At 38.4% G+C, this 18,924-nt stretch overlaps 1 pseudogene; it reads left to right on the forward strand.

The window, feature by feature from the left end:
• The first annotated feature begins 18,158 nt into the window (after positions 1-18,158).
• LOC144251825 (Golgi apparatus membrane protein TVP23 homolog B pseudogene) lies at positions 18,159-18,584 on the forward strand (annotated as a pseudogene).
• Positions 18,585-18,924: the final 340 nt, after the last annotated feature.

Genomic DNA, 18,924 nt, shown 5'->3' on the forward strand with positions numbered 1-18,924 from the left:
AAGAATTCTCTCTCTCTCTCTCTCTCTCTCTCTCTCTCAAAAAAAAAATAAAACAAAACAGGCAAAGACTGTGAAGTATCATGCATTTATGTCCAATCATAGACATGAAATAAATCATTTCATTCTCTTATTTCTTATGTCTCTCCTTTGTGCTGCTTTTATTTTCTGGAGAAACTCAACTTTTCTCTGTTCCTTCTATGACTTTCTATTCCTCTCCTCATGGTCCTGACTATTCACTCAGGGCTGCCTGGTATACCTATACTTGTGTGAACCTACAGCCTCTTCTTCTGGAATCACTGTAACATAGGCTACCACAATTATCCATGTTTATTTTTGGAAGGTCAGAATCATGCACAAAGTTTATCTTCGAAGATTTAACTTGTGTCCACTTGAGTACGTTGTGATATTTCTTATCACATCAAAATATTAAAACCTCCATTAGAAAAAAAAGTTCATATGTTACTAGCATACTGTAAATATTTTTTTGGCCTGACTTTATTTTTGGTTGCTGTTCATTCACTCACGCATTTACATTACATTTCTCAGAATCATGTCCTAGGCAACACACATGCCAGGTAATGTTCTAACACTGAACTCCATTCCCAGCCCTGGAGGTGAGCCAAGGAAAGACAGCATGAGGCACACAGAATTTATCTTGCTTAAAGAGGGAGCCTAGATTCCTTTGCTACCCAGGTATTATATAAAATAAACTCTGCTCAGTGACAGGGACGTTAAGGATGAAGAATGGGAGCATGCTATGTGCATTGTGATTTGGGGCAACCTTGTGAACATTTAATGAAAATATTCCAGGAAAAATGGCAACACAAAAAGCTCTACTATTCCATCTCTGTTTTTTTTCCATGAATATTCAATCCTCTGTCTATTTTTATCCAAGGAGTCCCTGTTGTGTCCCCCAAGCTAGCCTCCTACACATATACTCTGGAGGTCCTCAGCAATAGCTCCTGCAACCACTAGAACAACATGCTATTATACAATTTAATTTCTATTGGTGAAAGGTCTGATTTTCTTCTAAATTGTTTTTCTTGACCATAAATGATATTTCTTTTCAAAATTTGATTTCTGTCATCTTTTATTAAATATCTTTATTTTGTTTTTATGTGGTACTGAGGATCAAACATAGGGCTTCACACATGCTAGGCACTGAGCCACAATCCCAGCCCTGATTTCTGTCATCTTAATTACCTTTTGATATTTATTCTGACACCATTATTTAAATTTTTTAAAAATTTCTATAAGACAGCAGAATGCATTACAATTCTTATTACACATATAGTGCACAATTTTTCATGTGTCTGGTTGTATACAAAGTTTATCCACACCAATTTGTGTCTTCATGCATGTACTTTGGTTAATAATGGGGCACCAACCATTTTGAAACATTTTACTGTAAAATGTTTTCACAGGTTAATAGTATCTCAAATCAATTGGTGTTTTATTCCTTCTCCCATCCATTCACTTTCCATATTTCTCTATCCTGATGCCTTTCTTCATGCAATAAAAATCAAACCTTAACTCTTATCACTAACCTTAAACCTCTATCCCATGCCATAAACCCTAACTTAACCCTATCCCTAACCATATTGCTAATCCTAACACCAAAGCCAACCATTAACCTTAATCCTCTAACTCTAACCCCTAAGTCTAACCCTAAACCTTAAGTCTAATTCTCACCATAAACCTCTAACCATTTTCCTAACCTAACCCCAACCCTTTTCCCAACAGCAAAGCCCCAATCCAACCCCTAACCCCAACCCCTAACCCCAATCTTAATATAAACTCTAACACTACCTACCTGAATATGGCAGAGTTCCCACTTGAACTTATGGAAGCAGCAAGTGCCCAGGTGGCTTACAACTTCTAACATGGACACAAATGAGACATTCCATGACCCTCTTCTTTGAATCATTTGATGTAGTGGCTCACAGCAGCCAGAAAACTATTTAGTACTATCAATTCACCATAAAGCATATCTTTCAAACATATTTTAAATAATATATTTGAGCAAGCATATGACCACACACACAGGGAAAGGTAAGTGGTAAAGGGCCTGTAGCTGTTATGCCCTCCCCAGGCAGCATCCTGCCAGCACCTTCAACAACAGAGAGTCCTAAAACTCTATTTTTGTATGCTTCGTTAAGTACCCATGATTCATTAAATCATTGATCATTTGTTACCAGTTTAGCCTTCAGTTCCTCTGTTCTCCTTATATATGTGGGAAGGCTCAAGTTCAAACTCTGTAATGATGGGTTTTTTTTTTTTCCCACTGAACATGGTCATCCTGTGTTGCCCAGGAGCCCTAGACCATTAATCACCTCACTGGTATCAGACAGACACATTGCTTCATAGATTGAAGAATGAGGAGCTAAGAGACAGGAAACTGAAGCAGAGACCAAGAATGTATTTCTTGGCACAACAAGCCACAAAGTAGCTTCAAATTGACAAAGAACTTGAATATACACTTTTTACTAGTAAACATGAAAGATGATTAACAGGATATTGCATTAGTGTCATTATAGACATGCAAGTTAAAACTGCACTGAAATTTACTCACTTTTACTACTACTACTACTAATAAATAATAATAAATAATAAAATAAAAGTATTTAAAAATAACAAGTGATTTTGGGCAACCTTGTGAATATTTCATAAAAAATATTGCAAGAAAAAAGGCAATCCAAAAAATAAGCTCTACTTTTCCTTCTCTGTTTCTTCCATGAATTTTCAATCCTCTATTTTTATCCATGGAGTTCTTGTTGTGTCCCCCAAGCTAGCCTCCTACACATATACTCCAGAGGTCCTCAGCACCAGCTCCTGCAACCACTGGGGCAATATGCTATTACACAATTTAATTTCTAATTGTGGAAGGTCTGATTTTCTTCTAAGATGAGCTCTACTTTTCCTACTGATTTTCTTCCAAGATAAGCTCTACTTTTGGCTAAGGATGAAGAGAAATCAGCATTCTTTTATATACCTGTAACAATAAATAATGTGAAGCTTTTGTGTGGAATAGTTTGCTATTTCCTCAAAAAGTAAAAATAGAATTATCATACTACTCAACAACTCCATTTCTATGTATTTAACCCCAAAGAACTGAAAGGAGGTATTAAAAGAAAAGTGCATGTGTATACTTTCCATCTGTTAAAGTCATGAGAATGAGGGACAGGCTCAAACGGAGTTTTAGGAAAAGAATTTTATGTATGAGTAAAAAAGGAGTGCTTTTTTTCCCCACTGGGGCAGGTAGTGAAAGTGCCATGGAGAAGCTTGCTGATGTCCTTATTTGGAGGTTATGTGATGGTCACCTGAGAGTATCCATTCCTACATTGAGTAAAATACATTGCAGCGTTTTACATGGAGATACAAACCTGGCATAGCAATGACTAGTGGGGAATGTGAGTGAAAGGATACAGAGCATTTTGCACCACCAATGCAGGGTTCCTGTAAGTTTAGCACTATGAGAAAGTCAACTGCTTATTAAAAACCACCATGTCAATACTACGCCAGAAAAACAGACATCAGACTTTATTAGGGAAGTTGACCCTTATAAATCCAGCTCAGCCAAATCTCAGAAATACCATTGCAAGAAAATTTTTCATTACAAGCCTGTGTGTGTGTGTGTGTGTGTGTGTGTGTGTGTGTGTGTGTTATATTAATATTAGAGGCTAAATGTTGGATGTTATATTAGTATAAGAAGATCACTTAGTGATTATTATAGTGATATAAAACCAAAGTGTTCATAGTAGATTAGCATTAAAGACCACAGTCTGGATATCACTGTGAAGGCAGTAAGGGTCCATGGTAAGTAAATATATTACTATTAGAGGCCATCTATTTACACTGTAAGCATACTTTGGGAAACAATGTGAATATCACATTAGTATTAAACAGCACAATGTGTATACTGTAATAATGTCAATGACAAAAGGTCATGTATGCTTGTAATCCCAGAAGCTCATGAGGCTGAGGCAGGAGGATGGCAAGTTCAACGCCAGCCTCAGCAACTAAGTGAGGCCTTAAGCAACTTAGAGACACCCTGTCTCAAAAATAAATAAATAAATAAATAAAAAGGGCTGGCATGTAGCTTAATGGTTAAGTGCCCCTGGATTCAATATCTAGTACAAAAAAACAAAACGATCAACTATTATATTAGGACTAGATGCCTCTGTGAGGACATTGTATGTGTCATGAATGGCAGAGGATTCAATGAGGATATTATCTCTACCACGCGGCCTGCGCAGTGGTTTCATTAGTGAGGTTCTAGGCATAAAGTTAGTTAGACGAGATGGAAATAAAAACACAAGACTCAATTACCTTAATTCTATTGCTAGGTCTGAGACGGCTCCCCTCTCTGGTTCACTCCTCTAGCCGCCCAGCAGGGCAGCAAGGATTACTCAGGGCTAGCAGGAGAGAGAGAGCAAGCACGCCGGGGAGTAGCCTTTTATTAGGGAACCAGAGATTCAGGGGAGAATTCCATCCAATGAAGGTTGAGGGGGGGCGGCACTCCAAGGTCAGGGTCAGCGATTGGGTCCCCGGGGTCAGTGGTCAGGCACACCCCCACACGGATGGGCTCTCTCATCAGGAAAGGGCCGGGAAAAACTTCGACTTATGCCAAAGTGCCTCAGACCCTCAACGGGAGGCACCCGATCACGTGTGAGAATGGCTCCCCACAATTATCTGCATTACAGGCCTTAGTGAGAATATTATATAGGTCAGAGGTTGAGAATATTATATGAGTGTCAGAGGTCTGAGTGAGTATATTATATATGTATGTCATTATATACATATATATATATGTGTCATAAGCTGCAGTGAGAATATATATACACCTTTATATAAATTATATATTTATATAATGTATGCAAATACATATTTATGCAAATATATTATATATATGTGTATATGTGTGTGTGTGTTTGTTTGTGTGTGTGTGTGTGTGTGTGTGTGTGTTCTGGAGATTGAACCAAGGAGTACTTTACCACTGAGATACATCCTCAGCTCTTAATATTTTCATTTTGAGACATTGCTTCACCAAATTTTTGAGGCTGGATTCAAACTTGCAATCTTCCTGATTCATGCTCCCGATTCATTGTGATTACAAGTCTATGCCAGTGTATTCAAGTTATTGAGAATATTATTGAGTGTCAAAGTCTTCAATAGGTCATTATGAGTTTGATGACTCAATGAGTATATTATATCACTCAGAGGACTCAATTAAGGTATTATTTTTACCAGAGGCCTCAGTGAGATTGTTATATGAAGATCCAGCGAACTCAATGAGGATAATATATTATATGTCAAGATCATTGTATTGCCATGAGAAACTAATAAAAAAAATATATGTGTTATAGTCTTAACTGATGACATTATATGCGTATCAGAGATTTCAGTGAGAATATTATGAGTGTCAAGAGAACTTGGTGACGTGGATGTGTAACTGATGTGATTCTGCAATCTGTATACGGGGTAAAAATCAATTGTATGAAATATGATATGTCAAGAGCTTTGTAATGTTTTGAACAACCAATAATAAAAAAATAAAAAAATAAATAAAAAAGAGAACTTGGTGAGGTTATTATATATTTCAGAGGCCTAAATGAGACTATTACATGAATGTCAAAGGGTTTTGTGTGGATATATATGTCTCATCCACCTCATTAAAAAAAAAAAACATTTGGGGCTGGGGTTGTGGTTAAGCAGTAGAGCATTGCCTAGTACATGTGAAGCCCTGGATTCAATCCTTTGCACCACATAAAAATACACAAAAAATAAAGGTACAATACCTTTGTGTCCAACTACAACTAAAAAAAAAACAATAAAGAATATTACCTAAGTGTCAGATAACTCAGTGAGCATATTATATGTATTAGATTCATCACTGATCATATTATGTTTGTCAGAATCTCAGTGGTGATATTATATGAGTGTCAGAGGCCCCAATGAAGCCAATATATATTTTAGTCTATTTAGTTAACATATTATATCTGTAAGAGGACTCACTGAGGATATTATATGTCCCCTTATATGTGTCAGAGGACTAAGTGATGATATCAATTTTAAAGATATCAGCATGGATATCAAATGTGTCAGATAACTCAGTGTGAAAATGTCAGAGGCATCAGTAACAATATTATATGTGTAAAAAAAAAGAATATTATGTGTGCCACAGGTCTTTTCAGAGCCTCAGTGAGTATACTGTATCTGGTAATGGCTACAATGAAGATACTATATTAGTGTGACAGGACTTGATGTGGATATTACATGAGATATAGAACTGAGAGAGGATGTTATATGTGTTAGAGGACTCAGTGAGCACATTATATGTGTCAGAAACCTCAGTGAGAAGATTGTATTCTTTAGAGGTTGTAGTGTGGATAGTGCATTAAACAGAGGCCTCAGTGAGATCATTATATGGGTTAGAGGCCTCATGTGAACATGATATTTGTTATAAACCTCAGTGAAGTTATCATATTAGTGCCACAGGCATCAGAGAGGACATTATAGGTAAGGGCCTTAAATTGCATATTGTATGTCAGAGCACTGAGTGAGGACATTATAGATGACATAGGCCTCATTACATGAGTGTCAGAGGAATCAATGAAAATGTTATATGAGTGTTACAGACCTCAATGAGTATATTCTGTAAAATGCCTCAGTGAGGCATTACATCTTTTACATAGATGGAGCTTCACTGAGGACATTATATGAATATCAGAGAACTCAATTAGAATTTTATATAAATGTGAAAGCCCTGAGAATATTATGTATATCAGAAGTTTCAGTCCTCACTGAAGTCCTTATTGTTTGTTAGAGACTTCAGTAAGCATAGTAAATGTGTTAGAGTCTACAGGAGGATATTATGTGTCAGAATCCAGAGCAAAGCTATTACCTGAGTGTGTGTAGTATATGTATTATAGCTCTCAATCACACTGTTATATGACTATGAACAACCTTATATGAGAAAAATATCTGAGTGGAAGAGGCCTTGTTGAAGGCATTGCTTGTGTTTGAGATCTCAGTATGTTCAATCTATGGCTCAAAGGTCTCAGGAAAGAAATCCTATGTGTCAGAGGCCTCACAGAAGATAAAACAGGAATGCCAGGCTTATGAGTGAGAACATTAATTATGTTAGAGTCCTCAGGGAAGAAGGTATATTAATGTCACATACTTCAGTGAGGGTATTACTGTGTTGAAGGACTTGGCATTTTTGCTGCTTGGGTGAAAGTCCCAAGTGGAGCTACAGTCTGTGTCAGAGACCTCAAGGAGACACTTAAAAGTGTCAGAGGACCTCAGGGATTTAGAGGCCTCAGGGAGTATATTATATATGTCAGAGTCTTCAGAAAGATATTACATGAGCCCAAAATCTCATTGAGTCAGAGGACTCAACACTGGTACTTCATTGTTGTTAGAAGTCTCTGCAGAGGTTAGATTGCTTTTTAGAGGGGTAAGAGAAAATATGTTTTCCTGAGGCCACTGTGATGATACCATGAGTCAGAGGCTTCAGTGTGGGTAGAACATATAAGAACCTGAGTGAAGATTTCATAAACCTCAGGGGGATTATGATGGAGTATCTCAGAACTCAGTGAATAAAATCTATTAGTGTCAGCAGCCACATGAGGAAATTTTATGCATTGAAATCTTCTATGAGTATATTGTACGGGTTTCAGAACTCTCTGAGAAAATATCATGATTCTAAATGCTGTGAGTGTGGATATTTTAGAGCATCTTTAGGAAGTTGCTTACAGGTGTCTGTATAATCAATGAAATAAAATATGAATATCAGAGGCCGAAGTGTGTATAGGATGCAAAGTCAGAGGAGGACCTATTGTGAATATCCTATCAGGGATAAGACCACCAGAAGGGTTCTATTTGAGTAGTCACCATCAGAACAGGGATATTACATGGGTCATAGTCATTAGTGTGCCAATGGTAAGAGTAAGAGGCCTTTGCAAATACAGTATATGTCTTCGATATTTGATGTGGAAAGTTAATTCCAGAGTGAGGCTATTAGTTGAGTTTCAGCAAGTTTCAGCAAGAATCACATATGTGACCCAGAAATCAATAATAAAATATTATCCAGCTACAGGCCTCATTGAGGATGCGTCAGGGGCTTCATTGAGATTAATCGATGATTGCCACAGGACTCAGCTAGGGTATTGCCTCTGAGTTCTCAGTGAGTTGAATACATATGTCCAAGAACTCAATGTATATAATATGTTTCAGATCCCTCAATCACACTATTACATGACTATGAACATCCTCAGTGAGGAACATATCTGACTGCAAGTGGCTTAGCTGGAGGCATTGAATGTGTTTGAGATCCTAGGATGTTTAATCTATGCCTCAAAGATCTCAGGGAGGAAATCCTGTATAAGAAGTCTCACATAGGATGTGACAGGAGTGCCAGGCTACTCAGTGAGAACTTTATGAGTGTTAGAGTCCTCAGGGAAGAGGCTACATCAGTGTCACACCCCTCACTGGGGATATAATTGTGTCAAAGGCCTGAGCATTTGTACTGCTTGGGTGAGAGTCCTGCATGGAGAGTGTCTGTGTCATAGACCTCAAGGAGACACTTAAAATGTCAGAGGAGTCTGTGTTGACAGAAAGATACTGTCTGAGCCCTCCATGATTTTTAAATATGACTAGAGAATCAGGATCTCTGCCAGTGAGGCTCTTAGTTGTGCCTGAGCTCTCATTGAGATATTAACTGAGGGACAGACAGGGTAGAGGGAGAATATTATCTACATACAGCAAGTCTTTGTGAATATGTGATGTAAGAGTCAGAGGCAACTGGGAGGAGAGGACATGAGTGTCAGAGCCCTGAGTGAGTTTATTATACATGTGACAGAAGAATTTATGGACTCGGGCTGGGGATGTGGCTCGGGCGGTGGCGCGCTCGCCTGGCATGCGTGCGGCCCGGGTTCGATTCTCAGCACCACATACAAACAAAGATGTTGTGTCCACCGATAACTAAAAAATAAATATTAAAAAAAAAAGAATTTATGGACTCAGTGAGATGATCAAGGAATTTCAGAGCCCTCAATAAGTACACAATATTGAGTGTCAGAGGAGGACTCATTGAGGATATTTCCTGAGTGTTGGGGACCTCCATGAGAATGTTCCATGAGTGCTGAAGGCTTGAATGAGGACATATATGTGCTCTAATAGGAAGAGACCTGTGCTAGCCTATTATGTGTGACAGTGCCTTCATATGGACATTTAGTGTCAGAGTCCAGAGGGAGGCTATCACCTGAGTGTCTGAATCCTCATTGAGATTGATACATTTTTCAGAAGATGTCCTGAAAATATTTGGTCAAAGTCAGAGGCCTTAATAAGGATGTGATAGGTATCAATGTCTTCATTGAGATTATTTTGCTATTACTATTGGTCTCAACCAGGGTATTTTCTCTTAAGAGGCCTCAGAGAGTTGAGTATATATGTTAGAGACTAGGGGTAGAGAATGTAGGTATCATAGCCTCACTCACTCTGTTATGTGAGTATGAAGGTCCTTAGTGAAGAAAATTTTCTGACTAGAAGAGGTTTATTGAGAATAGTTTCCTCAGTAAGTATACTTTAGAGATGAAATTTCTAGTAAGTTTTTTTTAAAATTTTTTTAGTTATACAGGACACACTAACTTTATTTTGTTTATTTATTTTTATGTGATGCTAAGGATCGAACCCAGGGTCTCACACGTGTAAGGCGAGCACTCTATCACTGAGCCACAACCCTAGCCCTCCAGTGAAGAACTTCTATGTGTCAGATGTCTCATTGAGAATAAGGGTAGGAGTGCCAAGGTACCCAGTGAGGGACACTGTATGTGATGGAGTTTTCAGGGTTGAAAGAACATCAGTGTGAAAGGCCTCAGTGAGATTATGAAATGAGTATCAGAGGCCTTAATGACTACATATTACATGGAAGAGGCTTTACTGAGAAGATGATTTTTCTCAGACTGGTCAGTGAGGAAAATATGGGCTCAAATGAGTAGTAGTCCCTCGTCTACAAAGGTTGGAGCCCTCTGTGGGGATTTCATATGTGTCAGAGACCTCAATGAGACACATGCATGTGCAGGAGGACTCATTGTACATACTATGTAACCTTTGGAGGTCTCAGTTATATTTTGAATATCTATCAGAGCATTAATCTGTGCAGACAACAGGTATCCCAGAGCACTTGGTAAGATAGTACTTCAGTGTTAGAGGTCTTATGGAGGTCATTATCTGAGCTTTAGAAGCCTAAGGGTGGATATTATATTCATTCCATTGTCCTGCATGAGAATGGTATCCACTGCAGAGTCCTCAGGCAGTATGTTACCAGTGTGAGTGGACTCAGTGCTATATGATGTGAATGTGAGAGGCCTCATGGAGGAATCATGGGAGTTTCAGAAGAGGATACATTGAGGATATGATATGAGTATCAGATACCTGCTTCAGGCTGTTATAAAAGTGTCCAAGGCCACAATCATCATATCTTATGTGTCAGAAACTTCAGTGATAACACTGTATTTGACATAGGCCTCTGTGAGAATATTGTAGGTGGAAGAGGCTTCTCATAGATATTAAGTGTCAGAGTCTAGAGCCAGGGTGTTACCAGACTGCCTGAGGCCTCAGTAACAATGTGAACATGACCAAGGTCACAGTTTAGATATATTATTGATGTCAGAGGCCTCTGTGATGATGTGATATGTGTCCAAGGCTTCAGTGAGAATGTGATGTGTTTGTCGCAGACCTCACATTGGATATTATACTTCATAGAGGCTGCAGTAAATTTACTATACCTGTCAGAGGCCTCAGGTTTCACTTATGGAAAGACGCCTCCATAAGTATATGATGGCTGTCAAAAAGATTCTAAGTGGAAGAGACCTCTGTTAGTCAATTACATGTGTCAGATGTCTCCAATACTACATCATTAATACTAGGGGCCTCAGTAAGCCTCTTATAGGTCCTGTAGGTTGCAATGTAGATACTGTATGTGTCAAGTCCTCAGGGAGTTAGAGGCCTAAAGGAGTATATTATATCTGCCAGAGGTTTAAGGTAGGATATTAAATGCTCCTGACTCTTCAGTGAGGCTATTAACTGAGTCAGTGGATTCAGCATTGATACTTCATTGCTGTCAGAGGCCTCAGTGAGGACACTATTAGGGTCACAGACGTCATTGAGTCAGAAGTCTTAGTGACAATGGAGGATATATCAGAGGTCTGAGAATATCACATGCATCTGAATCTTCAGAGATAATATTTTGGGTGTCAGAGGCCTCAGCAAGTATATGGGCTACAGGCCTCAGTGTTGATATTACATGAGCATCAAAAGCCTGAGGGAGGAGGCATTGAATGTGCCCTGAGGGAGGACATTTAAAATGTGTCTGAGGCCTAGCTGAGGATAGTTTGCTTGTTGAAGGGCTAAGGGAAAATATTGTTTTGTCAGAGGCCCCAGGCAGATACCAGGTGTTAGAGGCCTTAGTGTGGGTAGGTGTGAGAACCCTGAATGAAGATTTCAAATATTTCAGAAGCCTCAGTGTGACTACAATGTTATTATCACAGGACTCAGTGAATATACTAGGTTAGTGTCAGAGGACAAGAAAGGACTTTCTATACATCAGAATCCTCTAGGAGTTTATTATATGGATTTCAAAGACCTCAGGAAAGATATCATATAATTCTTGGAGCTGTGAGTGGGGACATTTTAAGTTTCAGAGTCCTCAGGAAGTTGATTAGGGGTGAACGTACCTTCAGTGTGATTGCATATGAATGTCAGATGCCTTAGTGAGTATGGGATATGAATGTCAGAGGAGGCATGGAGGATATCCTATCAGGGTAAGAGACACCCAGGAGAATTCTATATAAATAGCATAGACCAAATGTGGATATTGCAGGGGTCAGAGTCCAGTGTACCTATGATAAGAGTAGGAGGCCTCTGTAATCCTATCATATACCTTAGAATCTTCATGTGGATATTTACTGTCAGAGTCCAGAGCAAGGCTATGAACTGATAGTCAGAAGCCTCAGTGAAAAATCATACATGTGATCCAGGACTCTGTGAAAACATTATGTCCAAGTCAGAGGCCTCAGTGAGAATGGGTCAGAGTTTTCATTCAGCTTACTCCACGATTGCCACAGGACACAGTTAGGACATGTTCTGTGTTCAGGGCCTCAGTAAGTTGATAATATGCATCTGAGGACTCAGTGTGGATAATATATGTGAGAGAACCCCCAGTCACACTAATATATGATGTAAACATCCTTAGTAAGGAAAATATTTGATTGGAATAGACCTTGTTGAAGGCATTGCATATGTTTGACATCTTGGTGTGTATAATCTATGGCTTAAATGTCTCATGAAGGAAATCCTATGTGTCTGAGGCCTCACAGAATATATTATGGAAGTGCCAGGCTACTCAGTAAGAACATTGCATGTGTTAGAGTCCTCAATGAAGAGATTATACCACTGTCACATCCCTCAATAGGATATTACAGTGTGGAATGCCTCAGCATTTGTACAGCTTGGGTAAGAGTCCTCTGTGGAGTTATTGTCTGTGTCAGAGACTTCAAGTGGATACTTAAAACTGTCATAAGGATCTGTGTTGATAGGAAGGTACTTTCAGAGTCTTCAGTGATTTTTTTAATATTTTAGACAATAGGGGTCTTTGTCAGTGAGGCTCTTAGGTGTGCCTGAGTTCTTGCTGATATATACACTGATGGCCAAGAGGATTGAGGATATTTTTTGAGTCTCACACGTCTCTATAAATAAGTTGTGTAACTGTCAGAGGAACAAGGGAGGAGAGGATATGAGTGATAGAGATCAGAGTGAAGATATTGTACACTTAAGAATCCTCAATAAATAGAATAGGAGTGTTTATGGACTCAGTGAGATAATCAAGAAATGCCAGAGACCTCAGTGAGTATCTAATGTGTCAGAGAAGGACTCACTAAGGATATTACATGAGTGTCAGAGACCTCCATAAGAATGTTTCTTAAGTGCCATAGGCCTGAGTCATGACATATATGTGCTGTAATAAGAAGAGGACTCTGTTAGCATATTATATGTGAAAGTTCTTTGAGGATCAAAAACCTGAGTGAGAATAACACATTTGTTAGGGGACATACTGAAGATATTCTGTCAAGGTCAGAGGCCCCAGTGAAGATGTGATATGTGTCAGACTTCACTGAGTTTATTTTGTTATTACCACATGCCTCAATTAGGATTGTTAAATATTTGTGTCAGAGGCCTCAGGGTAGATAGTATAAGTGTCAGAATCCTCACTTACTATTTTATATGACTGTGAGGTGAAGAAAACATCGGAATATTAGAGGCCTTCCTGAGGATTTTGTCCTCAGTGAATATATTTTAGGGCTCAGAGTTCTCAGTGAGGAAATTCTATGTGTCCAGAGGCCTCCTTGAGAATAATGATGGCAGTGCCAGGGTACCCAGTGAGGACATTGTATGTGATGAAGTTTTCAGGGTAGAAAGAATATCAGCCTCAGTGAGATTATGAAATGAACACCACAGGCCCTCGTGATGATCTAATATGTGTAAGAAGCCTCATTGAGAATAGAATCTCTCTCAGAGGTCAGTGAGGAAAATACAGGCTCAAATGACTCATTCCATACTGTACATAGGATGGAATCCTCAGTGGGGATTTTATATGTGTCAGAGACCTCAATGAGACATATATGTCTCTGAGGACTCATTGTACCTCATGTTACCTACAGAGGCCTCAGTACTTTTGGTTGACTCTCAGAGGGTCTAAATCTGTGTGGACTTCTGGTGCCCCAGAGCACTCAGTGTGATATTCCTTGAGTGTCAGAAGCCTTGATTCGGATATTTCTGAATGACAGAAGCCTCAGGGTGGATATTATATTGATTTCACTGTCCTGTATGAGGATTATATCCATTTCAGAGTCCTTAGTAAGAATATCATTAGTGTTTTGGGGCTCAAATGAGATAGGGTGTGAATGTCAGAGGCCTCAGGGAGGATTCATGTTGGCTTTAGAGGAAGACTCACTGAGGATGTGATTTGAGTGTTAGAAACCTTTCTGAGGCTATTATAGAGGCTTCATATAGATATTAAGTGTCAGAGTCCAGAGCCAGTGTATTACCAGAGTATCTGAGGCTTCACCAACCCATACCCTTGAATGGGATCAAGGTCACAGTAAACATATCCTGTTCATGGCAGTGGCCTCAATGAGGATATGTGGAAGATTCTTCAGTGACAATATAATGTGTTTGTTACAGGCTTCACTTTTGACATCACATTTTGTAGAGTCGGCAGTAAACTTACTATACTTGTCAGAGGCCTCAGTTTTCTCCTATAGAAAGGGACCTCTGTGAGTACATGATGGCAGTACCAGAGGCATCAAGAAGACATTCCAAGTGCAAGAGACCTCTGTTATCCAATTATACATCTCAGATGTCTCTAATACTTTATTGTTAGTATTAGAGACCTCAGTATGACTCTTATAGATACTGTAGGTGTCAATGTAGATATTAAATATTTCAAAGACCTCAGGAAGTTAGAGGCCTCGGGGAGTATATTATGCCTCTCAGATGGTTCAGGGAGTATTTTAAATGCACCAGCCACCTCAGCAAGGCTATTCCTGAGTCAGATGTCTCAGTACCAGTACTTCATTATTGTCAACAGCCTCAGTGAGGATACCATTAGGGTCACATGCCTCAGTGAGAATACTAAATGCATTTGAATCCTTAGTGACAATGGGACTTGTTTCAAAGGACTTATGATATCATATGTTTTAGAGTCTTCTCTGAGAATATTATAGTTGTCAAAAGAGTCAGTAAGTAATATATTATATGTCAGAGCCCTCAGTGAAGACAGTGTCTTTTTAAATAGTTTCATGTGTTTAGTGAGAGCTCTGAATAAAAAGATTATTGTGTTTCAGAGGCCTCAATGTGGTTTTTCTTATTTGTCACAGGCTCTCATGGATATTTTATGACTGACACAGGCCTCAGTAATGATATTGAGCATGTTAGAAACCTCTGTGAGGACATTATATGTCAGAGCCCTCATTGATTATATGTGTATAGAGGACTCATTGAAAATATTATAGGTGTCAAAGAGCTTAGTTTTTATGTGAGTTTTAGAGATCTTATTGAGAATATTTTTTATATGACATAGGCTTCCACAAGGATTTCATATACGTGTCAAATGCCTCAATGAAGATATTATATTTTTCCTACTTCTCTGTGAGGATATCTTATGAGTTTGAGGGTTTGACATGTTATTTTCTAGGGGTCTCCATGTGTATGTGATATCAACCAGTGTTATCATTAATGATATTTATTGATAACAAACTCATATTATTTCAGTGCATACTATATATGTTAGAGTCTTCATAAGGATATTATATTGTATTTAAAGCCTCAGTGAAATGTTTTATAAGTGTAAAAGGCCTAATTGAGGGTATTATACTATTCTTTCCTGTTAAAACAAAACAGGAAATGAATGGTCAAAGCTATTCCCAAATGCTTCAAGCAGGAATGAAGTAAGCAGCAAAGTACTATAGAGTTGGATAACAAACAAAATCTTGGAGTAAATATCCAGATGCTCATTTATTTACAAATAAATGACTAAACAGATAAACAAAAGAGGCTAAATAAAAACCTCTTATCCGGAATTTCAAGTAATTGAGGTGGACATTTGGCCCTCAAGGAGTTAGGCCTAACTTCCCACTCCTTAAGAGGGGGCTCTGCATAGTGACTTACTCCAAAACAATATATATATATATATATATATATATATATATATATATATATATATAGAGAGAGAGAGAGAGAGAGAGAGGGAAACATAACTTACATAACTTCACAGTGAGAAATCTGGTAAACACTACATCAGTCAGGTGAGCACCTTGAGGATATGAAATGAAGAACAGCACTTCATCTGTAATCTGCTTTCCCCATTCCATAACCTGTCTACATATGAGAAAAACATCAACTGAAAATCTAAAAAGTACCTGACAGGTACTCCTCAACTGTCAGGTCCTCCTCAACCATCAAGGGCATCAGAGAAATTAAGGTCAGAGAAACTGTCGCCACGAAGAAAAGCCTATGGAGATAGGATGACTGTCTTGCGGGATCTTAGATGGGGTCCTGGAACTGAAAGAGGCTGTACTGAGAATCCAAAGGAAACACAGACATTAGTTAATAAGAGCATATCAGTATCTGTTTATCATGAAAAATCATGTATGAAGTTAACACATCTGAGATAGCTCACGTAAGTCATAAGAGAAAAAAACTGGGTAGAAGTTACATAGTAGATCTCTGCATTTTTTTTTTGCAATTTCTGTGTAAACATAAAACTTCTCTAAAATAAAATCTTAAGATATGGCTATATTTTTCAAATACCTGCTCATTTAATTACTCAGAATGTCAATTACTAATAATTGACATTCTTAACTAGTTCTGCATTTTGTTAAGAGCATTTATAACAAAAATGTGTCAAACTAACATAATGTAAGATAAATACTTATTTTATATGTGTTATGTTAAAGTAATAATATGTTTAAACTTATCATTATTTATTTTGCTATTGCTAGGTTACGGATTTTCTCTCTAAAAATTTCAAAACTTTAGAGAAAAAAATCTACATTTTAGAGACACTATTTCAAGTCATGGTTGAACTTTTTCAAAAGAGTCATGATAAAAAATATGTTACAAGAGCAGATTGATTCATTGTGAATGAATCATTGATCCCAAGGAATTCTTATCTTTCATTTGTTTCTATGTATACCCTTCAACAGTAATAGCATCAAATATTTGCCACTAGGAAAAATATTTAAAAGAAAAATGTAAACAGAATTTGTGACAATAAGTTATGATGCTTTCTAAAAAAAGAAAAATTGAAAAGAATATCAGAGTCAGCTTCCTCCATGATGTTCTTCAGAAGTGGTAAAACTAGAGAAACTTCTTGGAAGCATGGTTTATGAGTGATCTTAGATATTCTCGTGTTTTACGGGGAAATTATATTTTAGAAATCATAAAAAATATTGGCTGCCCAAACTCTTGAATGTTTTCAAATGTAGTTGAATTTCTATGTAAGTTTCTCATTGATATAGCTAGTCATAAAGCTAATAAAAACAAAGAATCTATGGGGCTTATGGGGCTAGGATGTAGCTCAGTGGTGGCATACCTTATCCAGAATTCAGGAGGTCCTGGGTTTGATCCCTAGCACCACAATTTTTTTGTAAATCAATGCCTTATTTGTGTAATCAAATAGAAAGTGAACAATCACAACTCTTAGGAAAATGTTAAGTCTGAAAAACAGTTAAGAATCAAAATACTCTTACAATAGAAATAGCCTATTGTGACCAGAGGTGTCACATCATAAACTATATTCACATTAAATATCCTCTCAGAATAATAAAAAAAAACTTTGATGACCATTTAGAAGGAGAAAATGGCTATAATATAGATTAGAAAATTATTAAGAAATTAGAAACATGAGGTGAGGGGCTGTGGGCACGGAGAGCGGCTGGCCTAGGCTTGGCGGGTGGAAGGGTCCCTCCTGCAGGGTTTGTGGAGTGAGCTGGGCGCACAGGGATGGTTGTGTTGTGTCCCCTCTGGCTGTCCATCTTGAGGAAGAGCTGAGTGGGCGGGAAGGATGGAGGACCAAGGGTAGTTGTTGTGGAGGTGATCTGGGTGCTCCGAGGCCCTCATAGGAGGAGTGACCCAGGAATCCCCGAGTTCAGGAAGCTTGGGGGTGTGGAGAGGAGAAGCCCATCCTCAACCAACGCCAAGTGCTGGGCGGATCTGATGTTGGGCTGCAGAAATGCTCTGTGTGGTGGGTGGGGTGCTGGTGGTCTTTTTCCTTGGCCCATCTTGCACTTCATGCACTCGAGGAAGTGAAAGGGGTGCAGCCTCCGGGCACCTCTTCAGCTCCCTTGTGACCTGCCCTGTAGGGGTACCCTGCAATCATGTAGGAATAGGAGACGCTGGCAGAGCCTTACACTCAGGACAGCAATGATGACACTGAAGATGTTTCATTGTTTGATGCAGAAGAAGAGACAACTAATAGGCTAAGAAAATCTAAAATCCGACATCCAGTGGCATCATTTTTCCATTTGTTCTTCTGAGTCTGTGCCATTATAGTCTATCTTCTCTGTGAATTGCTCAGCAGTAGCATTATTGCTTGTATGGTGACAATTATCTTGTTGTTGTCACGTGACTTTTGGGCAGTGAAGAATGTCACAGGTAGAGACTGATGGTAGGCCTTGGGTGGTGGAATCATATTGATGAGGATGGAAAGAGTCATTGGGTGTTTGAGTCCAGGAAGGCATCTCCTCAGGAGAATAAAACTGTTTCAGAAGCTGAATCAAGAATCTTTTGCTTAGGACTAATTGCCTGTCCAGAGCTGTGGGTGATATTTGCCTTTAGTGCTCTCTTCTCCCTCAGAGTAAAATGGCTGGCATGGTTACCATGGGTGTGGTGCTACAGGGTGCCAACCTGTATGGTTACATTAGGTGCAAGTGGGCAGCCAGAAGAATTTAACCAGCATGGCTACCTGGTATCTTGGAATGCAGTTTTTAAGACAAAACACCAGAAATGAACAGACTTCTTGAATAGAGAGAAAATTATGTTTTCTGTGATACTGGGGAATGGCTGAAGAGATTCATGATCATGAATTGTTTAGAACTCAGTCCAGTGTAAAAAGGAGCATTGATTTTTGTTTGTTTGTTTTGTTTTCACTTGCAAAGTTACTATAAAAACTGTTTTTTTTTTTAAACAAAGTTTTAATTTTCTTTTTCTAGTATTTGAGGCTGGGAAGTATGATATCATTAAGAACATTGTCAGAATTTATTTTATGGTGTACATATGTATGCATATAGTAATGTATCTGTATATCCCAAATTAATGTGTTAGTTTACATATGTTACAGAGATATTTGCATTTTGATCCATA

This window comes from Urocitellus parryii, unplaced genomic scaffold (genome assembly GCF_045843805.1).
Source record: "Urocitellus parryii isolate mUroPar1 unplaced genomic scaffold, mUroPar1.hap1 Scaffold_235, whole genome shotgun sequence".
Classification (NCBI taxonomy): Eukaryota; Metazoa; Chordata; class Mammalia; order Rodentia; family Sciuridae; genus Urocitellus; species Urocitellus parryii.